General features: G+C 54.4%; 1 long non-coding RNA gene across 4 annotated transcripts; it reads left to right on the top strand.

The window, feature by feature from the left end:
- The first annotated feature begins 559 nt into the window (after positions 1-559).
- LOC113901731 lies at positions 560-27,429 on the top strand. 4 transcript variants are annotated; one of them, XR_003513520.1, is made up of 4 exons: positions 560-2,069; positions 2,513-2,626; positions 17,542-17,766; positions 26,809-27,429. It is a non-coding gene; the product is annotated as an uncharacterized LOC113901731 (long non-coding RNA). The 4 variants fall into 4 exon arrangements; XR_003513517.1 differs by lacking the exon at positions 560-2,069 and having other exon boundaries at positions 2,076-2,626; XR_003513519.1 differs by lacking the exon at positions 560-2,069 and having other exon boundaries at positions 2,076-2,626; positions 26,812-27,429.
- Positions 27,430-27,706: the final 277 nt, after the last annotated feature.

The following is a 27,706-nucleotide window of genomic DNA, read 5'->3' on the forward strand; positions in this document are numbered from 1 at the left end:
AAAGAAGAGAAAGAACACAGAGCGACTCAAAGGCCCATAGCTTGGTGTCAGAACTGGTCAGGAGTTTGTGCAAAATCCTAGAGGTTCTACCAAGAAAACTAGAAAGAAAGAAAAGAAAGTGAAGTCACTCAGTCGTGTCTGACTCTTTGCGACCCCATGGACTGTAGCCTGCACCAGGCTTCTCCGTCCATAAGATTTTCCAGGCAAGAGTACTGGAGTGGGTTGCCATTTCCTTCTCCAGGGAATCTTCCTGACCCAGGGATTGAACCCAGGTCTCTTGCCTTGCAGGAGCCACCAGTGAAGAAAACTAGGGTGAGAGCAAATTGGCTGCTAAGGGGCTCCCCTCGTGGTCCAGTTCGGTTAAGACTCTGTACTTCCAAGGCAGGGGGTGTGGGTTCGATCCCTGGTTGGGGAACTAAAATCCCACATGCTGCGTGGTACAGCCAAAAATATTTTTTTTTTAATAAGAAAAGGACATACACATACCTATGGCTGATTCATGTTGATATATGGCAGAAACCAACACAATATTGTAAAGCAATCATCTCCAATTAAAAATAAATTAATTTAAAAGAAAAAGGCTGTTCTGCTGAGGGTTGTGAATTTGATCCCTTTGAAGTTCTTTGTGGGAAAAGTGAATTCAGAAAACTCATTTAAATATTATTGACTTGCTGGACTATGAAGTCACTCAGTGCCAAGACTGAGCCACGGGGAACCTCAGCTTTTATTCAGGTTATACTGACACTAGCCTGGAGAATCCCACAGACAGAGGAGCCTGGCAGGCTACAGTCCATGAGGTCGCAAAGAGTCGGACACGACTGGAAGCGACTTGGCACCAGCACACAGCGCAGACACGAGCTTTGGTGTCTAAACATCTCTTTCCACCCCAAAGAGTGTAAACCACCAACTGTGACCTACTGAGGTCTCAGTGATCACTTTTGGAATTAATGAGTAATGAATGAACAGGTAAAGGGTCAGACAAAAGATCCTTCTTACATGTCTGTTGCGTGCAAGATTCCAAGAGAGAATGCTGGGTGAGGAGGACCAGGAGAGGAAGTGAGCCCTCCAAACCTCAAAAGTGGCCATCATTGAGTTACAAGATTAAAAGCAGTCTTATTATTAATATCTTCACTGAGCTTATCTGTATTCTCTATAATACCTATAACAAGCCTGTCTTACTTTTGTAGTAAGAATGAAGTTATTTGGGAGAAAATAAACGGTCTCTGCTTGAAATGTGCCCCCAGTTTAATTGGAGAAAAGATGGTCAGATCATTGAGAGCAAGGATCCAGGCAAATAGGAGATGCTCAATACATGTGTGGGTTAAATTTCAGTCATGTGTCAGGAAGGAGACCCTTTCTGAGAAGGGAGCTTTGCTTTATTTCGTTACCTCTTGCCCCCACCCCTCCACCCTGTAGGTGCCACTGTCCTCAGCATGCAGGCTCACGGAGGGCACAGCACGCTTGCCTGGACTGATGGCCACCGCTTAGCATTGGATCTGTAACAGCCTCAGTTGGCCCCCGTATGGATGGCAAAGTTGATCTGTTTGGGTGGTTTACTTCTCCTTCCAGCTCTCTAGCTTGTTTCGTTTCCAAGGGGATGAGGGATGGGGACACCCTGGGGACCTCAGAGGACCAGAAGCCAAAGAGGCAGCCATTCCTCAGGACCTCTGTGGTCCTCGGTGCCTGCAGCATGGCCTGTCTCCTTCCTTTCTTCTAATTTCACCTGGCTGGTCCCTCGGGGCAGAGTGCAGGGTTCTGGGGCCACAGTTTCAGCTTTTCACCTCCTTCCCCTCCCAGCTCCTGTCTCTCCTCTTTCTGGCTGCCTCAGCTCCCGCTCAAGGTCAAGAAACAAACAGATAAACCCTTTCCCTGGAGCCAGCCGCGGAAAGGACGCCTCCAGCTAGAATCCAATTCTGAGTCAGGGCCAGGGCTTTCTCTTTCCTGTGAATGTGAAGACAGGAAGGAAATTTTCTGTAGCCACAAAATCAGTTTTTAAAAAAGTGTTTTGTAGGCACAGAAGAGGCCAAGCAGTTGGCTTTGGTTTAAGGCACAAATAACAAATGGAAATGGTCAGTCGTGGGGAAGGAGGGTCTGGGAGTATTCTTGCAGCTTTTAGCAATATTTTCTTTTACCTGAGGGCCAACCAGGTGTTGGTGGTGGGATGGAGGACATGGGATGGCTTGCTGGCTCTATGAGACAGAATGAGGGGTCTAAGTGGAGACAAGAGTGGGGATGAGCAGGGAGCTGACGACTCAGGATGTTTCTAGGCTTTGGGCCAAGACGTCCAGGGGCTGGAGCCAGGATCATAGTTATGGAGACCCAAGATGAATAGCAATGAACTTGATGGATTTCATATCTTAGAGGGATGAACCTGGAGCCCAGAGAAGGCAGCTCTGGCCAGCTAGGGAAGGGTCTTCTTGGCAGTGGCAGTGACTTAAGACTTTATCTAGTGGACAAGGTTATCCATGAAAGGTTTAAGTGGGAGAATCGAACAGTCACATTTCCAATGCAGAAAGAGCTCTCTCATGGCACCCAGCATGTGGCCTGATGGACAGCAAGCCTGAAGGCGAGGAGACTGCTGCTCTGATCCAAGTTGGTGGCTGAGCAGGTGGAGAGAAGATTCAAGGTATGTCAGAGGTGAAATGACAGGTCTGGGGGATCAACTCTCAAGGGGGTGGCACTGGAGAGAGAGGAAGGGAATGAGGGTGGAGCCCAGGTTCCGGGCAAGAGTGACTGGGTGTATGGAAGGGGTGCCCTCAAGGAAGAAGGGGAAGATTGGGGGGCAGGATATATATTGTTTGGCGAAGTACCATGGGACAGGACACCAGGATGGATAAGGCATGGCTCTGACCCTGAGAAGCCAGAATTCACAGATATTAAAAAGAAAAAAAAACGCCTGTAAGTGTGGGGCTGTTGCGATCTAACCATGAGATGTTGGGATTTGGGAGGATGGAGAGGTGGGGGAAGGGCTGCAGGAACTGATGGGCCTGTTTGAAGGGGTCGGTGGTAAACAGCTGCAGAACCATAACCTGGCCTTCCGGGTCTTTCACATCCCCTCCTCAGAGCCGGTGTGCCCAGCTTCCCTGCCCACTCCAGCCTCAGAGCTCGCCTCTCCGGGGCTCACTGGTAAACTATTCTCTCTTAAGCAGAGGCCAGAACACAACCTGATGTTCCCCTGAGAGACCCCTGTCTCTCGCCTCCCATCTCTCTGGGAAACACGGGCCCCTCCTCCATTTTGCCTGGATCGCATCTACCCATTCTTTGTGTCTCAGCTTAGGAAGTCTTTCCCGAACCCCCTAAGGTGGGGCTGGCTGTGCCTCTCCTGTGCTGAAGAAGTGGTCTCTGGGTAGATGCATAGGGAACGAATGGACATTTGGGTGGAGCGGATGAATGAATGAGTGAAGATGGATGAATGGCTGGAGATGGGTGAACGCGTGGAGGATGGCTGGCTGAGGAGATGAACTAATGGATGGATGAATGAAGGAGGTTATTGGCAACCTAGGTAGAGGCATGGCTGGGTAGATGAACAGAGGTGAACTGGTGAGGCAGGGGTAGGTGGGATGGGTGAGTAGGTAGGTGGGTGAGAGGGTAGAGGTGGGTGGACAGTGGTGGGTGGCTGGAAAGGAGACTGCATACAAAGAAAGGGAAAGGAGACAAGGCGGGCTCAGGCATCTGGAAGTTTCCGGAAGGCCCAGCGTGTCCAAGGCAGCTGTGGAGTGGGAATTCTGCTCTCTGACCTCCGCCCTCTGACCTCTCAGCTGCCCAGAGTGCTCTGCTCCCCACGTCTGCTGCTGCTAAGTCGTTTCAGTCATGTCTGACTCTGTGCAACCCCATAGATGGCAGCCCACCAGGCTCCCCCGTCCCTGGGATTCTCCAGGCAAGAACACTGGAGTGGGTTGCCATTTCCTTCTCCAATGCATGAAAGTGAAAAGTGAAAGTGAAGTCCCTCAGTCATGTCTGACTCTTATCGACCCCATGGACTGCAGCCCACCAGGTTCCTCCGTCCATGGGATTTTCCAGGCAAGAGTACTGGAGTAGGGTACCATTACCCATTTCTGAGCGCTGCAGTCAGAGGTGTAACTGGCACCCGGAATCTTTCTCCACCTTATCTCTCTCTCTTTTTTTTTAGAACTCTTCATCCTGTGGATTTTCTTACCCCAGCTGGTCTGATTATTGACAGATGATGCCCTGAGTTGGGGGACGAACTAAGAGATTTCAGTCTCTCCATAGCCATTCTCCTCTCACTTCTTTCCCTGCCTTCTGCATTCCCCCTCCTTCTCTGCTGGGTCTTTCCAGCAGACAGCCCAGTCCCCACCCGCACTGGGCCAGTCGGAAAGCACAGCCTTAGCCAGCAGTGGCCGCCTGAGCCCTGTTGCCCTCGGCCCCAACCAGCCCCGGTCCCCGCTGCCTGGTGCCCGCCCCCGCCCGGCAGCTCCGATTTTTCAGCTTGGGTTTGATCGCCTGCCAGGATCTCCCAAATGTCAGCTGCGACGTTAGCATCTTTAAGAGAGCGCCCGAGGCGATCTTTAAGCAGGGAGGCTGGGGCCCCATGCTGATGAGAGGAGCCTGCTCCGAGCTGACAGCTTTGTCTGCTGCCTTCCAGAGCCGTGGCTCTGGGGGCTTGTGGCCCCCCACTCTTTGGGCCTGGGCAGAACCTGGGTTTATTTTTAAGTCTGGATGAAGCAGGGCTTTGCCTGGAGTTGAGCTCTATCCCCATCGCCTCCCCCTACCAGGGAGCCCCAGGAAGGCAGGGAGGGGCTGCAGTGTCGTCACAGCCCTACCCCCAAGGCCAGTGTGGGGCCTGACCTCGAGGAGAAGGGGATAAATATTTGTTAATCTAAATATTTGCTAATCTGAATGAGTGCGCGAGCATCCTAGCTGCCCCAGAGAGCCAGTGCTGACGGGGCGCTTTCTCCCACACCTCCACCTTGAGGGCGAGATGTTCAAGGGAAGGGGCAATGCGCAGAGGCTCCAGACTTTGAGGTCAGACTGACAGATCCAGTGTGTGGAAGCTGTGTGACTTTGGGAAGGTTGTTGGCCCTCTCTGAGCCTGGCTTTATCATCGATGAAATGTGCAAGAGGATGGAATGACGGCCACAGAATTGTTGGGAGGATCCATGAGATAATGAGAGGGGGACGCTGGGTACAGTGTCCCCTCCCCCCACTATCGCACACAGTAGGGATTCATTTGTCCTCTCTTCCCCCTTTCTGCCCCTCCCCTGCCCCTGTGGCTCTGCAGGGGCTATCCTTCTGTTCCTTCTGTCCCGAAGGCCCTTTTCCAATCAGACTTGTCCTTCCAGATCCTGAGTGTGCCCCTGCTCTGGGACCCCCTCCTAGCCAGCCCAGTCCAGGCCCAGTTGACACCCCTCCTCAGAGCCCCCAGGACTGAGTTGGCTCCTGAACCACTACACATGCAATATGACTGTGGTTTCTGTCCCAAGGCGAGGGTCAGCACATTTCTGAGGGGCAGAAAATATTTGTTATTGATTTCTAGAGTCTTAAACAAGTCCTGTGCTGTGCTTAGTCACTCAGTCATGTCCAACTCATTGCGACCCCATAGACTGTAGCCCACCAGGCTCCTCTGTCCATGGGGATTCTCCAGGCAAGAATACTGGAGTGGGTTGCCATGCCTTCCTGCAGGGGATCTTCCCAACCCAGGAATCAAAGTAGAGTCTCCTGCACTGCAGGCAGATTCTTACCAGCTGAGCAACTAGGGAAGCCCCCGCCCTAGTACCAGTCCTGGTATACAGCTAACGCAGGATGAATGAATGAATTACGCTCATACCTAGTTGGCTGGCCTGAGCAGAATCAAGGGACCTTTCTGGAAGATTTTAGTAACAAGAGAATGTACACCTCAAAGGCTGAGCCCTGCTAAACCCTTCAAAAACCTCCCCATCTCAAAAACCTTCAGGAAAGGCTGTTGCCTTTTCCTGAAATGCCACGTCTCACTCCGGTCCTCAGAACAGGGATAACTGTTGTGTTTTCAGTTGCCATTTGTCACACAGCAGGTTGGAGGCAGGTGCAGAAGTGGCCTGGTCCCGATCATCCTTCTGATCCTTGGTCCCGGGACTGGTGGGTCTTGGCCCATCCCCTGGCCAACACTGATGCTCATGGCACAGTCCCCAGTGCCCTGATGATCCATGTGCTTTGCATAGTGGCAAGGCTCGGCAGTAAAGAATCTGCCTAGCAATGCAGAAGACTCGAGTTTGATCCCTAGGTCGGGCAGATCCCCTGGAGAAGAAAATGGCAACCTGCTCCAGTATTCTTGCCTGGGAAATCCCATGGACAGAGGAGCCTGGTGGGCTGCAGTCCATAGGATCACAAAAGAGTCAGACACAACTCAGCGACTCAACAACAACAACAAAGGCTATGGAAGTGACCTCCATGTTGGTGGCTCAATCATCTTCCACATTTTTGAGGTCTCTCACTTGGGACTGAAATACCCAGATGGGGAGGTGAAGTGACTCAGAAGAGAAAAGGAGAAGAAGCACCTCCAGGCCAGATCCCACCCAAGTGAAGGCAAGGAGGGAAGGAGCGCAGCTTGAACCTCTTGCACAGGAGCTGCGGTCTTGATGGGGACCAGTTGCAACTGTTATGCTGAACTGGGAGATGGGGAGTTGGTACACTTCCACAGAGAAGACAGCATCGGCACCCAGCTCACAGAGCGTTAGTCACTCAGTTGAGTCCGACTCTTTGTGACTCCATGGACCGTAGCCCACCAGGCTCCTCGTCCATGGAATTCTCCAGGCAAGAATACTGGAATGGGTTGCCATTTCCTTGTCCAGGTCACATAAGAATATGTTTAAGAACTGAAAGGTGAAGGAACCGGACTCAGAATAGCTATAGAATAAAGTGACTGAACAACAGCAAAGTACAATGAATAGATGAATGAAAGGGGAGTGAGTGGTAGACGGATAGATGGCTACATGGGGCGTGGTGGTTGGATAGGTGAGAGCTAGATGACCGGATGAGCTGATAAATGAAGAGATGGGTAGATGAATGGATGGATGGATGGGTGAATGTGTGGGTGGATGGACAGATGATGGATAGATGAGTGGGTGGGTGGGTGGGCAAAGCGCTGGATGCATAGATGGGAAGACGGATGGGTGAATGGGTTTATGCAGGAGTGGGTAGGTGAGCGGACAGGATGGATAGATGTAAGATGGGTGGATGGATGAGTGGTGGATGGAGGTGTAGTTGGGAAGATGGACAAGTGAATGGGTTCATGGATGGATGGGTGGGTGGATGGATGGGCAGATGGATGAATGAGTGGGCAGGTGGGTGAGTGGATGGATGGGCAGATGGTAGCTGGGTGGAGAGATCCACAGATGAGGGCATGGATGGGAAGATGGAGAGAGGAGGATGGAGGATGGGTGAGGGGGTGGACAGAGGCAGCAGTGGTAACTGGTTGGGGGTTGGGAATCTTGCCTTTGCCCTGATTCTCACCCTAATGGGAATCACTGGGGCTTGTAGTAATCATCTGACCTTTTTGGACTTCAGCTTCCTTATCTGCCTGAAGGGGCAATGGTCCCTGCTCCCTACTCCCTGCCCCACCACCACTACCCAGGGATGAGAAAAGATCCCTGGGCTGTGAGTACCCCATGGCACCATGGCCTCTCCAGCCCTACTGACCAGTCTCACCCTGTTCTGTGCCTGTCCTGTGATGAGCTTCCTCTTTCCTGTGCCCACAGGGGAACTTCTGTGCAGTTTCCATCGACATTTCCTAATGAGCTCAAGGAAATTCTGGTTTACAGGCAAGTCCAGCATGGGCAGCACCCACACCCCTGAGTCTGGCTGAGCCTGGCTGATTCGGGCGGGGGTTATGAGGTCATCTCTGAGATCAAGAAGTGGATTCCAATCCCAGCTCTGGCACTCAGTGTGGTGGGGACCTGAGGCAAGTCAACACACTTCTCTGAGCCTCACTTTCCTCACCTGAAAACAGGGAGAGCAGCAGCCACCAGGGAGGGTGCCTCGGAGCTTCCTATGACAAAACACGTGTGGCTGCTCTGCCCAGCGAGGGGCCGGGGGCTGGGCTCAGAGTGGCACAGCCGCCCTTGCTATTATCTCCACGGGAACCAAATGATGGCCCACAGGCTTGCTGTAGAATGAGCATCCCGTGTGCGAAGGACTGGCTGCACACGTGGGTGTTCCAGGGAGTCGAGAGCCCCAGGTACAGGCAGGCTCGTGGCCACAGCAGCTAGCCTGAACGCCCACTCTGCGCGGCCACGTTGTGGCTTCATACGTACTTCCTTCTGGACGGCCCAGAGTGTGGCGCTTCCCGTTACCAGCTGGGTCACCCTGGGCAAGTGACCTCACCTCTCTGAGTCTTGCTTTCCTCACCTAGGAAAGGCGGGCCTCGGAGGTACCAGTGTGCTTTGCCATCTGCTTCCCCATCTCAGGGCTTCCCTGGTGGCTCAGATGGTAAAGCGTCTGCCTGCAATGTGGGAGACCCGGGTTCAATCCCTGGGTCGGGAAGATCCCCTGGAGAAGGGAATGGCAACCCAGTCCAGTACTCTTGCCTGGAAAATCCCATGGACAGAGGAGCCTGGTGGGCTACAGTCCATGGGGTCGCAAAGAGTCAGATGCGACTGATCGACTTCACTTCCCCATCACTGGCTGGTTCACCTCCAGCGAGGTGGGTGGGGTGGGACCAGGACCCTTCACCACTAGAGATGAAATGCTGGGGTCCAAAGAAGTTCTGAACAGGCCTCAGTGAAGAGCTAAGAATGCAGCCCCCTTCCAAGATCTGTGCCTTAAGGCTTTCAGCTGAAGCCTGGAGCTAAATAAAGGTTGGGCTCTGGGGCCATGATTCCTCCCGCTACTGCTACTCCGGCCAACGCCTGGCATTTCCTGGCCAGTGGTGGAGTCCTTGCTGTGAGCTGGGGGCTCATGGGACTCTCCTTGCCATGGAGCCTTGAGAGACTGTCTCCCAGGGGCCCCTCCCAACCCAGCCTACCCAAGGGGCACCTGCCGAGTCCATGGGAGTCTGGGTGGCCCAAGTGACATGGTTGTTGGGTCAGTGCCCCTTCAGGCCTGGGTGCCTCGGGCTAGGGAGAGGTGCTGCCGTGAGAGGAATGGAGACCGAAGGCCCCAGGAGGTGGCAGCAACGCAAGGTCCCAGCCCCCACCAGCCCGAGGGTCCCTCCTCCCCTTCCCCCACTGCTGCAGACTCTGGTTAAAATGGCACCTCCGCCATCTGTCATCCCTCCCCCACTCCACGGGCGGCTGTGACTCTGACTGGGGCGGGGGCTGGGGGGGGGGGTGTTGTTGCCTGTAAACAGGAGGCAGGCGGGTCCCCAGGGCCAGGCGAGCAGGCGAGTGATGGGCCTGATGCTGGCCCAGGGCTGCTGAGCTGGGGAGGAGCCCCTGGTGGGCGGGCAGGATACCTGATACTAAGAGGTCCCCAAGCCCTTCCCAGGTTGGGGGCCCCGACTCCCCAGGGGTCCCTGGGTGGCCGACACCTGTCTGCACCATGCCCTTCCTTGAGCTCCTCCAGCTCCCTGGGTCTCTCACATCCTCCCTGCCTTGCTTCTGCTGTGTTAAGAGAATTTCAGATCAATACCTGGGTCTGAGAGGGTCGATGGACCCTCCCTAACAAGGGCTGCCTCCCTGGGCAGCATGCACCTCCTCGGGCATCTCTGCTTTACAACCAGGAAGATGGAGGCCAGAGAGCAGAGCAGTGGGGGAGCCGGGGGTGGGGGTGGACCCCGGACTCATCCCGGACCTGGCCCTGGCTTGGCTTTGCCTCACAGTCCTAGGCAGATGAGAGGAGGCGGGGAGGGGTGTCACAGAGGGTGAAAGGCTCTGAAACTGTCAAGCCTCGGAGCCTCACTTTTCCCATCTGGGTAATGGGGGAGTCGAGGCCGCTCCAAAAGGGTATCTTTGGAGCCAGAGTGCACACAGGGACTTGTCCACCTCTCCTAATGCCCCGCGACTGGAAAGGGGCAGCCTGAGGGTAAAGGAGGGCGTGAGATGGGGGTCGGGTGAAGGCGGTGCTGGGTAGGAATCAGTGGGGGTCAGACCCCTCCACGGGCCTCCCCCACGCCAGCTCTGCAGCGTCTCCCTGCCCCCACCGCAGGGCTGCCAGCTACGCCCTCCTCGCTCTGCCTTCTGACTGCCAGCTCCTCCCCGCAAAGCCCCAGACCCCAGCTGCAGTGTTTCTACAGCTCTGACCGGCCGCTCAGCCTGCCTCCTCTCTCTCCCCCTGCTCCTCCCCACCTCCGCCTCCGTCTTCCCCCCCCCACCGCTCCTCCATCCTCCCCCTCCCTCCTCCTCTTCATCTTTCTCCCTCTGTTCTCCCCTCACCATCCTCTCCCCCTCCTCCCTTCCGCCTCCCCCCTTCCTCCAAGCCTCCTCCCCCTCCCTCTCCCCCCTCTCTCCCCCCCGGCCCCCCTCCCTCCCTCCCTCCCTCTCTCCGGGGGAAGAAAGGTCACCGTGCAGCTGATTACTCAGAGCTCAGTTGCTGTAGCAACCGGCGGGGGAAGTGGGACAGGCTGGCTTTGAGGACGCGTGAGGTCGGCCGCGGGCGGCTGGAGCCGGCGCGGGCCTCGCTGCTCCCGCGAGCTGGAAGCTGCCGGCAGCCTGGCTCCTCGGCCGCCGCGGGCCCGGCTGCGGGCTTTCATTTTTAATGAAGAATTCCTGCTCCCCTCTGGCACCCCACCCCGCCTTCTTCGCACCTCCCTGGGGTCTGGCAGGGGAGGTTTGCCCCTCCTCGGTTCGGCGGCTTCTTTCTGGTCCTCGTCTCTGTCCCCCCCACCCCCTGTTAGGTTCTGATGGTTCTTTCTTTCTCCTGTCCCAGTGCTCAAAGGCACAAGGCCCCTTCCCCGCGCACACGCGCACACACACTCACCTCTCACCAGCTTGGTAAGGAGCCCAGTGAAACCCTCAGCGTTCCCCCCACCACCCAGGAGCCTTTGTCAGGGGCCTGGGAGGCCCCAGGCGAGGTCCCAGGCCCCCTCACACAGCCAGAGACAAGAACCCAGGGAGGTCCAGCCCATTACTTCCTGGGCCCAGCGACATCTGCCTGGCACCCGCTGTGTGCCCAGCTCTGTCGTCCAGGGGGGCCAGGGAAGGCAGAGTATGGGGGGGCTGGGGAAGGCAGAGGGTGGGGGCTGGGGAAGGCAGCTCTCTGCTGGAAAGGGAAGCCAGACCCCTGGAGGGGAGGGCGAGATGGCAGCCCAGCCCCCTGCTGTGGGTTGGTCCCTCTCCTGCAGCCCAGAGGCGCTGGGGGCGCAAGGCCAGCTGAGACAGACGGTCCTGGAGGTCTGGGGCCTGGAAGTGAGGGACACAAGCTCTAGTGGGCTGAGCCGGGGTTCCAGTCCCCCCTTCCTCTGGGACCCTCCTCCTCTGCCGATGGGAGTGTAAAATGGTTCAAGCACTCTGGAAAACATTTGGTAGCTTTTTCAAAAGTGGAGCATACACCTTCCATATGGTCAGGCCATTCCCCTCCTAGGCATTTATCCCAGAGAAAGGAAAACTTAGGTCCACGCGGACTTGGACACGAATGTTCACCGCAGCTGCATTTGTAACAGGCAAAACTGGAACCAACCCAAATATGCATTGGCTAGAGAGTGGCTCCACAGGTCCTGGGCATCCCTACCAGGGAACAGGACTCGGTAACAGTAAGAAGAAATGAACTGCCGATGCTGCAGCAACGGGCAGGAATCTCAAGGTCGTGATGCTGAGTGAAAGGAGCCAGGAGACACAGAGCGCATCCTGTGTGGCTCCATTTCTAGAACATTCTAGAAAGTGCCAACTGACCTATAGTGACAAAGCAGCTCTGTGTTTGCCTGGGGACTCTGGGTGCTGGGAGGTCCCACAGGGGCACAGGAAAAGTTTTGAAGGGTGGTGGATGTGTTCACTGTCTTGACAGTAGTGATGGTTTTATGGGTGCATGCATGCATGTATGCTCAGTCGCTTCAGTCATGTCCAACTCTTTGCAACCCCATGGACTGTAGCCTGCCAGGATCCTCTGTCTATGGAATTTTCCAGGCAAGAATACTGGAGTGGATTTCCAGTAAACATGGGAGAAACTGGCCCTAACCCCATCCTCGTGGGTACATGGTCTAGGGCTGTTACAGCACGAGGGAGAGAAGTCCAGGCATGTGCAAAGGCCCTGTGGCTAACGGCAGCCCTGTACCTCCCAGAAGCTGAAATGGAGGCAGCAAGAGGCGCACAGACAGGCACCACTGTGTGACCTCTTGTGGGCCCTGCCAAGGGGTCCACAAGCCTCCTGAGGGTTGCCAAGCTCCTGTGTGGTTTGTAGGAGACTGTGGAGGCATTGAATTCCAGCTCCCAGCTCAGCGCCCCTTTCTCTAAGCCTCAGATTCCCCATCTGGCAAATGGGGATGGTGATCCCTCGTGCCACACTGTGTTCTAATTCTCAGGCTCTGGATAACTTCCCTGGCCCGACTGTGGGCTCCCCTCTGAGCCTCTGTGCCTGGCACAGAGCAGGCACCCAACAATATCTCAGGATGTGAATAATCATGGCACTGAGGCAGTAAGGATAGGGAGTCCACGCTCAGGCCAAAAGACAGACTACTACTGTGGGTGGGCAAGTGTGGCTCACCCCCCGTAAATTCTCAAAAGGTATTAACTTGACACCGCCTTACCCGCCACCTTCAACTTCAGTCTGAAGCCTTCTCTTGCACTGAGAGCAAGCGTGAGCGTGTGCTAAGTCACTTGAGTCCTGTCTGACTCTGTGACCTCATGGACTATAGCCCACCAGGCTTCTCTATCCATGGGATTCTCCAGGCAAGAATACTGGAGTGGATTGCCATGCCTTCCTCCAGGGATCTTCCTGACTCAGGGATTAAACCCGCATGTTTTACGTCTCCTGAGAGCAAGCGTGGGGACGGTTTTCTTGGTGTTCTGAGCCGCAGTTGGTTTTGGCCCTTTGTGAGTGATTTTGACCAACCAGGTCATCACCTTTACTCACTTGAGGAGGCCCTGGAGAGGACGAGGTTCTGAACTCCCATCCCTACCCTGGATGAGCTATCCAGAGCATCAAGGGGAATTAGGTTGACGTGAGAGATTTTCACCAGGAATCCCATGCCCAGAGAGGGAGCAGGCCTGGGCCAGGTACGCAGGGAGGCCATGCCAGAGCCTAGCTTGGACTCCTCATCCAGTGCTCTTCCCACGGGGCTGCGCCAAGCTGCAGACGAGCTGGCTGATTCCTTTTTTTTTTTTTTGCCACTGAGGCTCACCCCCAAAGTTTCCAAGTTGCGCCAGGAACAGGGGAGTGAAGCGTTATGTTGAGACCCCACAGAGTTGGCCAGGAAGGTGGGCTCCAGCCTCTGAGTGGCTCACGTGTCCACCACTCCTTTCATGCTCCCCATCCCCACTCCTGCCCTGGGAGCAGAGGGAGAGCCAGGGCCAGAGCGGGCCTGAAGCCACAGCCCTGACACCTTGGAGCCTCCCCAGCTCTCCCTTGACCCGGCCGAGCAGCGCACCCACCCGCCAGCCCTGATCGCTGCCGTTTCAGAGAGAAGCTGAATGAAAAAAATCTCACCAGATACCACAGCCTCTGAAGCTGGCCCCCACCACCCCTCCACGCTCTGTGACCCCGACCACGTCACCGCCCCTCTCTGACCCACCTCTTCCGAAAGCTGTGTCTGCATCATGCTCACCTTCAGGGCGCTGACTGCACAAGCCCCCTGAAAAGCGGTCATTGCAGTTAAGAAACCCATTATTCTGGAGGCCTGCAGAGTCTAGGTGAAGTGCCCCAAACCAGCCAGGTGGTGGCTGATGACAAATGCAGCCATAATCCGGGGTTCCTACCCCCACCACTGGCAGGACTATGTGACCTTGAGCAAGTCCCTGCACCGCTCAGAGCCTCAGTTTCCTCCTCTGTGACCTGGGGATGAGAAAGGGACAGAGTGACCTCCAGCAAGGATGCTCTTGTCACAGAGCAGGACGCAGTCACCAGTATGTTGTCCTTGGCAGTGCCCTCCAGCTGCTCCTAAATTTGTGGCTGTAGCCCAAGGCCTTCCATGGGACTCTGTTGGTGCCCAAGAGACAGGGGGTTACATTTGCTACAACAGTGGCACTGAGGCTGCCTCCTTCTCTCCCCTGCCCACATACCCCAGAGGCCTGAGCCTGACCCTCCCACTTGCCCTTGAACCGTCTCCCAGACACCTCCTGTGTGTGGGCATGATGAGGACCTGAAGAGGAGGATCTGTCCAGGGTGGTCAGGGGTGTGATGGGCAGGGCAGGGTCTGGGGAGAGGGCAGCAAAAGAGGGTCTAATCTGAAACCCAAAGCTTGAGTTAGAGTCAGCCAGGCAGAGGCTGTGGGGAGGCTCCTGGCAAAGGACACATAACACGTGCAAAGGCCCAAGGGTGAGGAGAAAACAGGGCTAATTCAAACAATTGCAGTATGTTCCGTTTCAGAAGCAGAGAGCTACAAGCTGTGGAAAGTACCACCAAGGAGGGAGGTGGAGAAGTCAGTTTGGGTTGGGCCTTTCCTGGGGCTTATGTTAGTTTCCATGTTATGCTGAGGGTCATGGGGAGCCATGGAAGGTTTTAGCAGAGGAGCGATGCATTCAGAGACCTTCCAGAAAGATTGCTCTGGCTTCTCCGAGCAGAAGGGACTGCAGGGACAAAGGGAGAAGCGGGGGAGGGGGGCCCAGCGGGGTGGCTGCTGCAGATATCAGGCGAGAAATAATGGGGGCCTGGACTGGGGTAGCAGAAGGCAGGCAGAGGGACTGCTGGGAAGGACTTAAAGGGTAATTTTGCTGGGACTTCCTGGGTGGTCCAGTGGCTAAGACTCAGCTCTCAACACAGGGGGCCTGGGTTCGATCCCTGGTCAGGGAACTAGATCCCACATGCCCCAACTAAGACCCAGTGCAGCCAAATAAATTAATGAAAAATAATTTTTTTAAAAAAAGGGTAGCTTTGCTGGACAAGGGGATGAGGAAGGAGGGAGGAAGTGGCTGGACAGCGGGGTGGGTGCTGGGGCATCCCTGAGTCAGGCCACGAGGAGGAAGGAGCCGGGCAGTGTCTTCACAAGCCTCAAAGAAAGAAAGAAGGAAAATGAAGTCGCTCAGTCATGTCGGACTGTTTGCGACCCCAGGGACTGTGCCTACCAGGCTCCTCTGTCCATGGGATTTTCCAGGCCACAGCTTTCTGGGTGCCTGATGGTATAGTCCTGACCCTAAAACAGCCCTTCCCAGCCATCAGGGAGCTGGAGCTCCTTGTGGAAAGCAGGGATCTCTGGCAGGTAGAAGCCCTTGTGGGTAAACAGCCGGCAGTTGTGGGGGCCGGGTCCTGGGATCCAGGGAGTGCCACCCGCGGCTGGCAGAGCATCCAACCCCCAGCCTGGAGGGCCGGCTTCCTGGGAGGAGGCATTGGAGCAAAGCAGAGCGAGGAGGGTCTGGCTCCAACTCGGGTGGACGTTCCCTCTGCCTGGGGGTCCCTCCTCTCTGAGACGGACCGATGCAGAGGGACAGACTGACCACCAGCCCCTGAGGGGCCCAGACAGCTGATCAAACACAGTGTGGGGCCCCCATCAACTACAGAAAACGAGGATGTGGGGTGGGGCTGTGGGTCCAGGGAGTCTGTAGTCTGGGGGTTGCCCCACTCATCAGAAAGGACCCTGATGCCGGGAAAGATTGAGGGCAGGAGGAGAAGGGGGCGACAGAGGAGATGGTTGGATGGCATCACCGACTCAATGGACATGAGTTTGAGCAAACTCTGGGAGATTGGGAAGGACAGGGAAGCCTGGCGTGCTACAGTCCACAGGGTCGCAAAGAGTCGGACGTGACTGAGCAACTGAACAACCACTCATAGAGGGGTCAGTTCTTACCCCAACCTCAGGCTCCGCTCTGTCCCAAGGGATGAAAAGTGAATGTCCCCAAACTCAGGCCCCCCGACCCCCATACCCAATCATAAGCTTGTCCTGTTGGCTCTGCTGTCCGACCTGTGCCCCGTTTCTCCCCACAGCCACCCCAGGTCCAGCCCCTCCATCTCTCCCTGCACAGCAGCCTCCCCAGGGCCTCCCCGCCTCCACCACACTCTTCCCGGCCTCCTGAGCACTGCAGCCCAGCGAGACCCACAGCGCCTTTGAAGACAAGACTGGGTTCATGTCCAATGCCCGGTGGCTTCGCGTTGTACCCAGAAGGACATGGGACTCTGTGCCCGTGGTACCAGCCCATGTGGGACTCTGCCTTGGTCCCCATCTTACATCCTTCCCTCCATCTCTCACACAGGCTCCCCTCCACTCTTCATTCCAGGCTTTTGCACTTGCCATTCCTGACACTTGGAGACCCTCTCCCCAGGGCTGCTGGGGCTCCTTAAGAAAAAAAAAAAGACTTTAAATTTGTATTGGGGTGTAGCTGATTAACAAATAATATTGTGATAGTTTCAAGTGAACAGCAAAGGGACTCAGCCTACAGATAACATGTATCCATTCTCCCCCAAACTCCCCTCCCATCCAGGCTGCCGCATGACATTGAGCAGAGTCCCCTGAGCTATACAGCAGGTCCTTGTTGGTTATCCACGTGTACATGTCCGTCCCAAACTCCCTAACTATCCCTTCCCCCCATCCTTCCCCCTGACAACCATAAGTTCATTCTGGAAGTCTGTGAGTATGTTTCTGTTTTGTAGGTGTGTTCATTTGTATCACTTATTTTTAGATTCCACGTATAAGGGAGGCCATATAATATTTCTCCTCCTCTGACTTACTTCGCTCAGTATGACACTCTCTAGGTCCATCCGTGTGGCTTCAAATGGCATTAGCTCATTCTTTTTAATGGCTGAGTAATACTCCGTTGTATATATGTACCACATCTTCTTTATCCAGTCCTCTGTCCATGGACATTTAGCTGGCTTCCGTGTCTTGGCTATTGTAGACGGTGCTGCAGGGCTCTTGTTACTGATCCTTCCAATCTTAGCCCAAACGTCAGCTCCTGCAGGAGGCCCCAGCCCAACGACATTCACTCCACAGCTTCCCAGCGCTGAACACACCCGAACGTCCTCGTGCTGAGCTCTCCACGTGTCGTCAGCTGCCCCGCAGGAAGCTCACTGTGGACAGACACTGGGCTACCTGTGTACCCTATTGCCCACACAGTATCTGAGTGTGTGAACGAATGAATGCGTGAATGAGTAAATGGATGGGTGGGTGAGTGGGTGGAGGGATGGATGGATTGGCCGCCTCTGCGTTGGGGGAGGAAAAGGTGTGGGACCCAGGGTGTGAAGAAACTGCCCTGCCCACTTCTCCCCCGAGTCCTGACTCAGAGATGACCCCACCATCCTCCCCGCCAACCAGCTACCCTCTTCCTCCTCCTCCCTCTTACTGGAGGCCCCAGGAGGGGGTGGAGCAGAAAGGAGGCCTCCCTTCAAGTCCACACAGCTGCCTCCGAAGGGCCTCCCCTGGAGGTGGGCCTCCACCCTCTTTCCTGACTCTTTCCCACCCTCCCACCCACCCAACCACCCGCTGGAACTACTGAGGCCAGAATGTGGAAAGGGCGGGTCCCCCAGCTTGTGTAGCAGAGGTGAGTCCAGGGTCCTCATGCCTGGATCACCCTACCCTTCTTCTTTCACCAGGGGACAGAACAGCATGTGTGCTGAACTCTGTCAAACAAGGTTCAAAACCCAGCTCTGCCGTCTACAAGCCACAGGGCCCCAGGCAGACTTCTTCATCTCTCTGTGCCTCGATCTTCTCATCTATAAAATGGGGAGAATAACCGTCCCTCCCTCACAGGGCTAGAGGGATGAGTCAGCAGGTTCCTGTGGGGCCACAAACCGCTGAGCCACTGCACCCAGCACGCGGTAAGTCCTCAATAAATGGCAGCCCCTCAAAAGCATCAGTGGAGGGACTCCCCTGGTGGAAAGTGTTAGCTGGTCAGTCGCGGCCAACTCTTTGTGACCCCATGGACTGTAGCACACCAGGCTTCTCTGTCCATGGGATTCTCCAGGCAAGAATACTGGAGCGGGTTGCCATTTCCTTCTCCAGGGGATCTTTCCAACCCAGAGATTGAACCTGGGTCTCCTGCATTCGCATGCAGATTCTCTACCGTCTGAGCCACCAGGGAAGCCCTGTCTCTGGTGGTCCGGTGGTTAAGAATCTGCTTTCCAATGCAGGGAACATAGGTTTGATCCCTGGTCAGGGAACTGCAATCACACATGCCTAGGAGCAACTAAGTCCTCACGCAGCAACTACTGAGCCCAGGCTCCGCAACCAGGAGCCAGCGCAGTCAAAAGAAAAGAGCATCAGCTGAGCTTCTGAGCTGGGCAAGGGCGCTCGTGCCAGGTGAAGACCCTAGGCCCATGTTTGGAGGCCTGTTTCCTTATCAGCAATGCACATCCATCACCCTTCAGAATGGTCTGGGAGCTCCATGAGGGCAGGGACCGGGGCTGTCTTTTACTCTGTGTGGGCCCCTCACAGGCTGGAGCCTGTGAATGAGTGATGAATGCTGAATGAGTGAATGAATGAATGAGGCCAGAAACCATCTGCCTCCCAGGGCAGCATCCCAAGAGAAGCCCACGTGGCTCCAACCTCTGCGGGGGTCACCAGCCCAGGAGAAGAGGTTGCCAGGGTTGCCAACGGCTCAGAGGCTTCTAAGAGTCTCTTGACAAAAGGATCAAAGGAGGCAGATGACAGAAGGGCAGGAAATGGCTGCTGGTGGGTGGGGGTGCAGAGCCCCCTCCCCAGGCCAGGATGAAAGAGGCACAGGAAAAGGACACAGATGGACGGGCCATGGGCAGGGTGGGGTGTGACAGGATGTGGACAGAGGGTCTCTGCCACTTCCTTTTGCCCAGAGGATGAACTTGATGGTTTTCTTCTCCTGCACTACCCTCCTTTCTACTCCCCACACCAGCAACCAGCTCTGAACCCAGCACTTGGAGAACACCCAGAAAGTGTTTGCCAAATCACTGTGTGCATGAATGAATGAATGAATGAATGAAAGCTTTTGTCAACTATTCCTGAGCTTTCCAGTAGTGAAGGAGAGTGGGTCAGTCCAGGGAACTTTGACATAAAAATGCAGAGTAAACGCCACTGGTTGTTTCAAGGAGAATATTAATAATAATTAGGACTAGCTGATATTTTATAATAACTATAAATGGAGCATCAGTTCAGTTCAGTCGCTCAGTCGTGTCCGACTCTTTGCGACCCCATGAATCACAGCACGCCAGGCCTCCCTGTCCGTCACCAACTCCCGGAGTTCACTCAGACTCATCTCATCCTCTGTCGTCCCCGGAGCATACATACCCTTTAAAAATTGTGAATCACTACGTTGGACACCTGTAACTTATATAATATTGTACATCATCTACAGCTCAGTTGGTAAAGAATCCGCCTGCAATGCAAGAGGCCCTGGTTCGATTCCTGGGTCGGGAAAATCCACTGGAGAAGGGATAAGCTACCCACTCCAGTATTCTGGCCTAGAGAATTCCATGGACTGTATAGTCCATGGGGTCGCAAAGAGTCAGACACGACCAAACGACTTTCACTTTCACACTTCGATAAAAAAAACAAAGAAAAAAGAATAATTGTTACAACCAGTGCTTAATAAGCAGTTATTATGCACTGGGAGCTCAATATCTCTGCAGTATTTCCCCATGATCTCCAGTGACTCCTCGCCAACTCTATGATGCGTTGTTAGTTTCTAGAGGAGGAAACTAAAACTCAAGAAGAAGTAGGGGCAAGTGGTTAAGAATCTGCCTGCCAATGCAGGGGACATGAGTTCGATCCCTGGTCCAGGAAGATTCCACATGCCGCAGAACAACTAAGCCCCTTGAGTCACGATTACTAAGCCCATGCTTTAGGGCCTGCACTCCACAACGAGGGAAGCCAAAGCAATGAGAAGCCTGCACGCCACAAAGATGAGTAGCTTGCTGCAACTAGAGAAAGCCCGCACAAAGCAACAAAGAACCAGTGCAGCCAAAAATAAAATATATAAATACATTTAAAAAAAAGAAGCAGGGAGGAGGTGGGCATGGAAAAAATAAAAAATAAGCAGGATCTTGTTCCAAGTCACCAGCAAGTCAATGACTGAGCTGACATTAAAATTAGTCTTTCTGAGTCCCTGAACTCTGCTCTTAAATACACATTCTCAGGCAGATGGCAAAATGCCCTCATCACTCATGTAACCATTGATTCACTTCCTCATTCATTCATTCGGAGGGCTTTCACTGGGCTCCTCACCATGCCACCACACCCTGTGTCAGGCACCAGGGCTATGCCAATGAATGAAATAGGCACAGTCTCTGCTGGCTCAGGACTCCAGGTCAGGAGGGCAGTGCTCCACCCAGAATGAATTCATCACGTTCTGGAAAGTACTGGGAAGGAGAAAGCTGCAATGCAAAGCTAGCGGATGCAGGGGACCTGCCCAGTCTGGGGGCCTCAAAGAAGCCTTAGCATGCAGACGGTGGGATAGGAGGGCGTCGACGGCAGGGAAGTATGGACAGGTAGCGGGTGGGCAAAGGGGGAGGAATGGATGGAAGAAAATAACAGTCATCACCCTGGTCTGAACAGACACTCTTCACTGAGCTCTTCCTCTCCACAAGCACCTTGCATGGATTATTTTACAAACCTTTACAATAACATGGAGCAACCGGTGCCTTTATCATCATCATTGTAATTGGAAAGATCAGCTCATGCTGCTGCTAAGAGGCAGAACCAGTGTATGTCTGATGGGGGGTGGCTTGGGGGGGTGTCTCAGCTCCTGAGCCTAAACCCAGCCTCTGAAGGAGAGCCTCCTGCAACGTGGCTAGGGGTGCGCTGGACCCACGGGGACACAGTGCCGAGGGAGGTGATATTCCTCCTTCCTGTGTCACCCACCAGTCCTCCTTAGGCTGAGAAGGGCTTCGTGTCCGGAGGGGAATATTCAGGGAGGGAACGTCTCTCTGAGCTCAATCCAGCTGGTGCTGCATTCAGAAGGTGTGGAACAAAGATGCCTGCCAGGGCTTCTGCCCAGGGTTTGAGAGCCTGAGCACGGCAAACATGGACCCCAGCCTCGAGCTCTGGGTTGGCAGAGGCTGCCATGCTCCGTGGAGGCTGAGCTGCAAGGGCCCCTATGTCACTCATCTCTCCATGTCCCCAAGCCCTGAAGACAAGGCTGCTTTCCTGTTTTTCCTTTGAAGGGAGAAAGGAGACCTGAGATCCTCCCCAGGCTGGGCTGGGAGTCCTGAGGGGTTGGGTGGAGGACTGCTGTCTCTCAGTGCTCCTCCCCATCATCTAGAGGATGCAGGGCATGGGGTGGAGGCCCCCACTTAACAGCCAGAGCAGTTCCCAGGGCTTCGGTCTAAGCAGGTCCCTGTATTCCTGAATGCACAGTTCCCGAGCACCAGCCACATACCTGGGCCTGTGTTGAGTGCTTCCCCAAAGTACCTCCCTGAATCCTACGTGGCAGAGGCTGCTGGCTGCTGCCCAGTACCCATTCTGCTATCACAGCTTTAGTAATAAAAACCCCCTCTCCAGGGTTTTAATGAGGCACACGGCTGCCAGGCTAAATACTACATTTCCCAGTATCCCTTGCAACTAAGGCAGGTCATGTGGTCAGTTCTGGCCAATGGGATGTGAGAGAGATGATCCAAGTGCTGTCCAGCTCTCCCTGAAAGAGGAGGAGCAGTCTCCACCTCCTGGGTCCTCCCAACACACAGGAAAGAATTGGGAGGGGAAGGTGGTGGCCATCTTCCACCTTTTGGGTGGAGGCAATTCCCTATGGGGGACTTCCCTGGTGGTGCAGAGGGTAAAGCGTCTGCCTACAGTATGGGAGACCTGGGTTCGATCCCTGGGTCAGGAAGATCCTCTGGAGAAGGAAATGGCAACCCACTCCAGTACTCTTGCCTGGAAAATCCCATGGATGGAGGAGCATAGTAGGCTACAGTCCATGGGGTCGCAAAGAGTCAGACCCGACTGAGCGACTTCACTTCACTTCAATTCCCTATGGAATGAGAGAGACAAAACGTGCCTAGGCCCTGGGCCAGCTCCCAGCACAGAGCCCCCTAGACTAACCTGAGAAGGGAGTCAGCCCTTCTCTCCGTGAGCTGCTGTCCCCTGGGTTCTGCTAGAGCAGCCGGACGGCATCCTACCAGGAGACACAGAGGCTCCCAGAGAGAGTTCCATGTCTGCTGGAGAGTGATGAAGCTGAGATCCGAACCCAGGACGGGGAAGAGTTGACCTGGAGCCTGGGCTCAAAGCTGCTGGGCTGGACATACTGCTGCACACAGCAGGTGCTCAATACATGATTTCCAGGCAGAAGGATGAATAAATGAATGGGATGCTTTCCAGGGAGGATCTAACACTAGGAAACCTGATGGCGCTGGGCCCTAAATGCTGGTCAGTTTTCCTGATAGGGGCTGCAGCATTTACTTCTAATCTCTATGCCCAGCATCCAAAGATGATCACCCTGGCGGTGGCCTCCAGTTTATAAAACAGCTGCTTTACATTCCCTGTCACCTTTAACTGTGACCCCCTCCTGCGAGGTCAGTGGGGAAGCATTGTTATTGTCCCCATTACAGGCAAGCAAACAGTCTCTGCACACAGTTTAACTGCTTCACACGTGGCAGGTCTTCTCATTTCTTTAACAATGTGTTCTTACAAATATGCGAACATTAACAACTTTTAAAATATCATTGTGAAAGAGGAGTGGGATGTAGGAGTGCACAGGAGAAGCCCACCCAGGAAACCAGCAGCCTTTGGTCTTGATGCTGACACTGAGACGTCTCTTCCCCTCACTGGCACCTGTTTCCCTTGGTGTAAAATGAGGGAGTTGGAGAAGATGGTTCCCCTCTCCCTGTTCCCATGCCAGTTTCTGCTGCTCTGTAACCCTGGGGTGGGAAGTGGCCAGGGTCCCTGCCACTGAGGGTAGAAGTAGCCCCACAGATGGATGGCAGCACGGCTCTGAGTCTGGGTCACATGTCAGTTCTCTGAGACTCAGTGTCCTCATCTGTTAAATAGGAATGATAGTAAAAGTAAGGACATTGTTCATAGGATTGTCATGTCAGTTACATGGGTTTAAACATACAGCGCCTGCTTGAGTAAGTACTCAGTTCATGCTATGGATATTACGATTATTGATTGTTGGTCATCACTAATAGTATTATTAATCATTATCATGAAGGGCTAACGAGCATTTACAGATGACTGCGAGAGAAAGGAGCATGTCCAAGTGCTAAGCAATGCCAGTTTTGTTGGAAGGCCAAGGGCTGTGGGCTTGGTTCCATGTCCCTTGGGTGCCTCTTCAGGGCCTGTGGGTTCCCAGTCTGAGCACTGTAACCTTGGTCACCTTCTCTCTGTGTTAATTTTTCCCATCAGCTTCCCTTGGGCTGGTCAACTACATTAAGAATGGAAATTCCCAGTCTCGGTATGGAAAAAGCTCTCAAAGTTGCCTCAGCCGATCCTTTTCCTGAGTCATGGCTCTGTACACACACAGACACACCCTATCTGTCCTTGAATACCTCCCCAGGTAGGATGCTCACTACCTACAAGGCTACCCTGACAATTAGATGGTTTACCTTGTGAGGCTGAACACCTCTCTGGGTGACCTCCCCTAGTTCTGCCTTCTGGGTCTTCTCAGAGTAAGTCCACACCCTCCGCCCCAACTAGTCCCTTGGGCACCAGGAACAGAGGCCACTAAATCATCTCCTCCCCAGCGGACGCCTCCCCAGTGCCTTGATCACACTAGTGGAGCAGAAAAGAGGCTGTGTTTGCACACAGCACTGGCTCAGGGGATCAGATGATTGAGTCCTGCAGATAGCCCAGAGAGCCATGCCGGCCTGCAGTGCCAGCCTGCCTGCTCACCACCAGCCCAGGTTCTCTCCTCCTGTTGGCCTGGCCATTTCCCTTTGTACCAGAACAGCAGGCAGAGAAAAGGCAAAGATTTGCCTGAAGCAAACACATCAAATCCTTCTGCAAACACGCATTCCCCAGAACACTGACTCCAAAGATAACCAGGAAGAAGAGGCTTACTTGATTAGATTTCTTTGGGGTCTGTCACCTAATTTTTTGCACATCTTAGCCTGAGGTCCTTGTAGTGACTGTACATTTTTCCAAGCTATTCACAGGCAGTGAATATATACTCTTATCTATGGAGACCCTTGTAAGTTACACTGCTGAGACCAGTGGTCCTGCAGACAGCTCTCCTGTTTCAACCTCCTTGTTCCCCAGTGCCTTGAAATGGCAACCCACTCCAGTATTCTTGCCTGGAAAATCCCATGGATGGAGAAGCCAGGCAGGCTACCATCCATGGGGTTGCAAAGAGTCAGACACGACTGAACAACTTTACTTTTTTTCTTTCTTTGTCTGTCTACAAGTTGCTTTGCCTCACCTGGCCTCAGTTTCTCTATCTATAAAATGGGAACAATAATTGTCTCTACTTCTTAAAGAGTTTTTGTGAGTGTCCAGTCAGGTCAGCTATCTGAAACCTCAGATCCAGTCCCAGGGACACCACTGATCTTTAATAAGTATTAGAAACAATTAGCTCTCAGCTTGAAGGTGACCTTGGTACACTGGTAAAATTGGCCAGAATTAGGTGTGATGAGGGGCTTCTCTGGTAGCTCAATAAGTAAATAATCTGCATGCAATGCAGGAGACCTGGGTTTGATCCCAGGGTCAGGAAGATTCCCTGGAGGAGGAAATGGCAATCCACTCAAGTACTCTTGCCTGGAAGATCCCATGGACAGAGGAGCCTGGCAGGTTACAGTCCATGGGGTAGCATGAGTAAGACATCAGATCAGATCAGATCAGATCAGTCGCTCAGTTGTGTCCGACTCTTTGCGACCCCATGAATCGCAGCACGCCAGGCCTCCCTGTCCATCACCAGCTCTGAGTAAGACATACTTGCTGACTAAACCACCACCAGGTGTGATGAGTCCCCTTTGTGAGAGGGACTTGGTCAACACATAATGTTTTGGGTGTCTCAAACTTTGCTGAGCTTGGGATGTACCTGAGGGAGTTCTAAAATGCAGAGTCCCAGGCCCTACGTTCAGAGAGCCTGATTCAATAGGTCTGGAGGGACCCGGGTGTCTGCAGTTTAACAGTGTCTCCACTGCCCCTAACATCCCACCCGCTCCTGAAACTGGGAATAGGTGTTACTTCTAAATGTATTTTAATGGTTTGCTCCATACCTGCCCTGCGCTGAAAGCTGAAAATGCTTTGCCAAACAAGACAGAGGCAGCCCCTGCGCCTGGAAGCTCACCACCTAACAGGGGGCACTCCCTTGGGGTCATTTGAGGAGTCTGGGTTCTGGAATGAGCAGGAACAGCTGTGGGAACTGAAAGGTCAGAAGAGATCTACCTCCTGGTACTGTGTGGTTGTTGTCACAAGACAGAAAGTCTCCTAGGCTGGAGTGCTGGGGCATGAGGGCCTTGGGAAGGAGGGCACAGGCTAGCTTGGAGGAAAGGGCTGCTATCCCTGACCTTGCCTGGGCTGGAGCCATGGTGGGCACAGGTGAGAAGGTGAGGTGGTGGGTGGTATATGCACTGAGGCAGTTCAGGGTGTTGCCTGTAGAGTAAGACCTGGGCTGGAACCCCAGTTGCATTCTGTCCAGCTCTGTGACCTTGGGCCAGCGACTTCCCTCTCTAAAGCTTTCTTTCCACCTCTACAAAGGCATAATTATGTCCCCCACCTCCAGTGGCGATTTACCAGAAGATAATGAAGCTTCAGGTTCAGGTACTCCTGTCAAGGCTCTGGGCTTAACAGTGTATTCATAACTTCACATTATTTTTCTTAAAGAGGGTCCCCAAGATGGTAAAAGCTTCAGGCCTCAGGAAACCTAGATCTGCCCAGGTTCACCTCACACAGCTGTTGTAAGATTTGTAGAAGAGGGTGGGAGAGGATGAGATGGTTAGATAGTATCACCGACTCAACGGACATGAATGTGAGCAAACTCCGGGAGATACTGAAGGACAGAGAAGCCTGGTGTGCTGCAGTCCATGGGGTTGCAGAGTCGGACAGGACTGAGCGACTGAAAAACAATAGTAAGATTTGGTGAGAAGACAGTAAACCCTTTGGCAAGCCCGAGTCTGGAAACAGAAGCCTGCTTAGTTCCTGAGCTCTGGAAAATATATTGGTGCCCTGAACAGTGTGTCCTGGGAGGCCAGGACCTTCTCGAGAGCTGCACCCACTTCTATTCTGACAAGCCCTGGCTCCCAGGGCCTCAGAGCTCCAAACCTCTTCAGCAGATGGGAAGCAGGGAGGAGAAGGCTGGAAGGAGGATGAAGGACGTGGGGAGAGGAGGAGGCTGCAGAGGAGGGAAGGATGTAGGGTGCAAGAAGATCCAACTGAGGCTCACGTAGACCCCTCTGGCTGCCTTAGGCATTAGCCTTTGAAGGGCCAGGCAGTGAGAAGCCTGCCAGAGGTGAGAGCCCTGGACAGAGACCTTGGGGTTGACTTGGTTTTGATAATGACCTTCAAATGTCTGAAGCCAAGGGAAGATGCAGGTTATCCAGCACCCAGAGTTGGGGTAGGGGGGGCATGGGCTTCCCTGGTGGCTCAGTCGGTAAAGAATCTGCCTGCGATGCTGAAGACCTGAGTTCAATCCCTGGATTGGGAAGATTCCCTGGAGGAGGGCATGGCAACCCACTCCAGTATTCCTGCCTGGAGAATCTCCATGGACAGAGGAGCCTAGAGAGCTGCAGTTCATGAGGTCACAAAGAGTCAGACACAACTGAGAGACCGACACACAGCCCAGATTTGGGGGGCAGGGGAGAGGGAAGGATATTGGGGGCCTTGGCATGTTCCCCTCAAAGTGAAGAAAGAATCTCCCCTCCTACACCCCACTAGGTGCCAGGCCTGCCCAAGTGCCCATTTTACTGAATCCTCACACCCACGTCTTTCACGTTATCTTTCTGCTCTTCTCCACCCAGCAGATGACGGAGTGGAGGCTCAGAAAGGGCAAGTCCCTTGCCTAAGGGCACAGAGCCGGGGAGAACACAGTACAGATCCAGAACCGGACCCAGCTCTAACTCCAGGGGAGCCTGGCTGCGCCGCAGTCCACGGGGTCGCAGAGAGCCACGAAAAAGACGCGACTGAGCAACTGAACGGAGCTAACTCCGAATTCCTGCTCTTAACCCTCTTCTGCCACCGGCCATCCTCGGCTCTGGGCACAGTGGACCCTAGTGGGCTCGCAAAAGAGAAGGGAACGAATGAAGTCAGAAAGGAAAGAATTCGCAGCCAGGCTCTTCCCACGCCACCCCCCAGCCCCAGTCAGCTCTTTTCAACCCCCGGCCTCCCGGTCTAATTGGGATGTTTCTGAGTTGTCTCTGTTGTTTCCGCGGATTCCCCCGCGCTCCTCCTGGAGCCCACCCCGAGGCAGTTTTCTCACAACAGGACCCCCGGCGTGGGGACGCCTCCCAACCCCCCGAGGCCCAGCGGGAGAGCCGCGACCCCAGTCAGGCGGGGTGGTCTCCGCAGCCGCCCTCCAGCTCCTCGGCCTTACCCCGCCCCTCCCCTTCCCGGGGCAGCTGAATAATTGATTCGCCCATAAATAATTGATCAGTGTTGCGCGCGCGCCCTCTGCCCCCCAGGGTGCGGGGGTTCCCCAGCAGGGTTGGTGGGGGCAGGGGGACGGGGCCCGGGGGCGCAGTGTGGCTCTACGGGCCTTTTTCTCTCCCTCTCGCTCCCTCGCGCCGGCTTTTTCCCTTTTTCTTTTTCCTTTTTTTCTTTCCTGGAGCGGAGCCCGGCGCCAGGAGTCTGGAACCAGCTTGACAAGCTTTTGAGTTATGGAGCGGGGGAGGGGAGGGAACGGGCGGGCGGCCCGGGGAG

This window comes from Bos indicus x Bos taurus, chromosome 11, assembly GCF_003369695.1.
Source record: "Bos indicus x Bos taurus breed Angus x Brahman F1 hybrid chromosome 11, Bos_hybrid_MaternalHap_v2.0, whole genome shotgun sequence".
Taxonomy (NCBI): Eukaryota; Metazoa; Chordata; class Mammalia; order Artiodactyla; family Bovidae; genus Bos; species Bos indicus x Bos taurus.